We start from the raw sequence: 3,131 nt of genomic DNA on the forward strand, positions 1-3,131 counted from the left end.
TCACGTCCCTAAGAGTTCACACCGCAAGATCCGTGCAATGCTTCGTGTCACCTTGGAAGTGATCTCCATTCGAAAAGTGTTTGCATAGATCAATAGCAAAGTGAATAGGGGAAGTAGTTCATAGTAAGTGGGTGAAAGATGTGTCTCAACGTATTGATAACGAGCAAAAATGCACGTTATCATGGTGCTAAGTTCTTAAACAATGTTGGATTGCATTGATAGAATATGTTAAATTGCATCCATTAAGCATGAATTCTACAATATTGCGGTCGCATGTGTCCAACGCATTAGAGCAGTTGATCTTTATATTTTTGTGCAAAATATGTGTTAACGCAATACAAGATTGCGATCATAGGAATACATTGGTCGAGCACAACTTCATCGCAAAACTTTGCATTGACCGTGCTTGCAAACATTCGCCCAAGAAGAATCACCGCAACTTGGTCAGCGCAACATGGTGGACGCATCTGGGTGAAAGGATAATTAAGAGCGATGGGACAGAAAGCTGACGACAGTCGGATCCAAATTAAGTTGACAGCCGATAATGGTCACAAAGTACATTCAGCTTTATCGGTGACAATTATCCGACGCGTCAGTCAGGAATTAAAGTAGTCCCATTTGTACAACCGGGAGAGAGATGTCGCCTTTCACTATGGAAACTCTATAAATACCAAGTGCATTCTTTAGAGAAGGGGTTAAGCAGTCGATTACTTCATCATTTTACAAGTTCACGCCTCTGTCCATAGTTTTCTTCCATTTTAAGGCGGACGTGAGGAAGAAGGTGTATCGGTAGATCGTTTCGGCAAGCTTGGGAAAGCACCGGAAGCTCCAAGACAGAAAGAGGGCCGACACCTGCGGAAGCAGGAACATTTGTAGATCAGAATAGAGATTCAGGGTAAAAGGCCTCGGTCAGCAAGGAATTGCTACCTGGCTCTCTACCTTTACTTTCCATTGTCCTTTTGTACTCAACTCAATTAGAAGAATGGAATATCTTTCTCTATATCTGTTCACTCTCTGTTATTCACGCATGAGTAGCTAAATTAGTTGAATGGGTTGAGAAGTAGTTAGCTAGCAGAACAAGGGAATCTTCATCTTTGTGGTTGTCTTGTTTATGTATGCCTCATTCATCTGTTAGAGATACTCGGGAGAGTAGTCTAAAGACAGGATCTAGACTTGGGAAGGTCAGGTCAGAATCTAGGTTTGGAAGAACCAGATTAGAACGCATAAACGGGAGGTAAGCACTTAGGAATGCGCACTATTTGTTAGTAACGCATCACATGCATCTTAGCGATAAGATATAATTGTATACGGTCGCCTTGCTTTCATGCATTTTGCATCAACGCATAGGACAAGAGTAGAGACTTAAGGATAAGCTCTATGGACATTCTACATTCAACACATGCATCCTAGACTTAGGAGCATTGCATTTACATTGGGAAATGACTTGTTGTGCATGGTTGTAACATTATCGCAAGGTTTGACGCATTCCTGAGTAACGCTAGCTAAAATACCTTCTCAACCCATTCATCGCATACTCATTGCATCTATCAACGCAACTATCTTTCTTAAATCCGCCGCCTTTATTTACTTGTTTTTATCAACGCAACAACACACCCAAAACTTATTTATTTACTTGGTTACCACAAGTTTTCATAAATATTACCAACATAACTATTTTCACAAGTCCCTGTGTTCGACCCTGGACTTACCAGGAAACTTAGGGGAATTTACATTTAAATTCTGCTGGGGAAATTTGAGTGTACAACGCAATCCATCAACGCATATCATCCATACTTCCACTTCATAAAACTAAGCATCAATTTTTTGGCGTCGTTGTCAGGGACTTCGACAAAATAGTTGTTAACGGTCATTTTTGTGAATTCTTTGCAGAACTCCCAATCTCTGGCGAACTACGACCCGGAGATTGAGAGAACATTTCGAAGGAGACTCAGAGACCGCCAACAGCAACCACAATCCGACAAAGAAGAGATGGCGAAGCAGCCTGGAAATGGAGCACCAAACAACAACAACAATGTCATGGCAAATCCGATTCTATTGGAAAACGATCGCAATAGGCCCATTAGGGACTATGCATCGCCAAACCTCTATGATTTCTCTCCAGGAATCATGAGACCTGCCTTAGACAGAAGTAGATTTGAAATGAAACCGGTGATGTTGCAGATGATTCAGGCTGCAGGTCAATTCGGAGGAAGGTGTGGCGAGGATCCGCACGCTCACCTCCGAAGTTTTATTAAAATTTGTAATACTTTTATATTCCCAAATATCTCTGCTAAAGAAGTTCGACTAACATTGTTCCCATTTTCTCTCTGTGATCAGGCTAGGAAATGGGCTTATTTGCTCGAACCAGGAGAGATCACTTCTTAGCAACAGGTGGTGGAGAAGTTTATGAAGAAGTATTTTCCACCTACCGAGAACGCAAGACAAAGAAAGCTTATTACTAATTTTGAACAAGAGACGGACGAATCACTCAGCGATGCTTGGGTGAGGTTTAAAAGGTTGGTCCGAGATTGTCCACATAATGGGCTACCAGACTGCCTGCAAATGGAAATTTTCTATCACGGTTTGAATCCTGCTTCGCAGACCACTGCCAATATGGCAGCAGCCGGTGGTCTGCTTGACAAAACTTACGATGAGGCGAAGAATATCCTGAACCGTATCTCCAAGAATCATGAAGACTGGAGGGAGAGTGACCAGAGATTAAGACTTAAAGATTCTAACATAAAAATGGTGCTATTGTTTCATAGCAAAACCAAATGACTGCAATGATGAATTTGATTCAAGGAATGACGATCAGTAGCCCAACACCGCAAGGTGGGCAAATCAACACAATAAGTCAAAACACCGCAAGGTGTGTGACTTACGGTGATGGGCATGTGATGGCGGATTGCCCACAAAATCCACAGTCTGTATATTTTGTAAAGAATAACCTCTTTTCAAACACCTACAACCTCGAGTGGAAAAACCACCCCAATTTTGATTGGAAGAATCAACAACAAAATTTCTAATATGTGGCGCAAAAAGAAGGCCACCAGGATTCTTTTAACGCAACAATGGTCAACAGAGCAACCAAGCAAGTAGCTCACAATAACCACCGCAATATTCTTCTCTAG

General features: G+C 41.8%; 1 non-coding gene across 1 annotated transcript; it reads right to left on the reverse strand.

Annotated features, from left to right (window-relative positions):
* Positions 1-2,439: 2,439 nt before the first annotated feature.
* LOC150037902 (small nucleolar RNA R71) lies at positions 2,440-2,546 on the reverse strand. Its single transcript, XR_016528038.1, has one exon. It is a non-coding gene; the product is annotated as a small nucleolar RNA R71 (small nucleolar RNA).
* Between the last annotated feature and the right edge of the window lie 585 nt (positions 2,547-3,131).

The sequence above is a fragment of the Benincasa hispida genome, chromosome 2, assembly GCF_027475165.1.
Source record: "Benincasa hispida cultivar pf3 chromosome 2, pf3_genome.v1.1, whole genome shotgun sequence".
Taxonomy (NCBI): domain Eukaryota; kingdom Viridiplantae; phylum Streptophyta; class Magnoliopsida; order Cucurbitales; family Cucurbitaceae; genus Benincasa; species Benincasa hispida.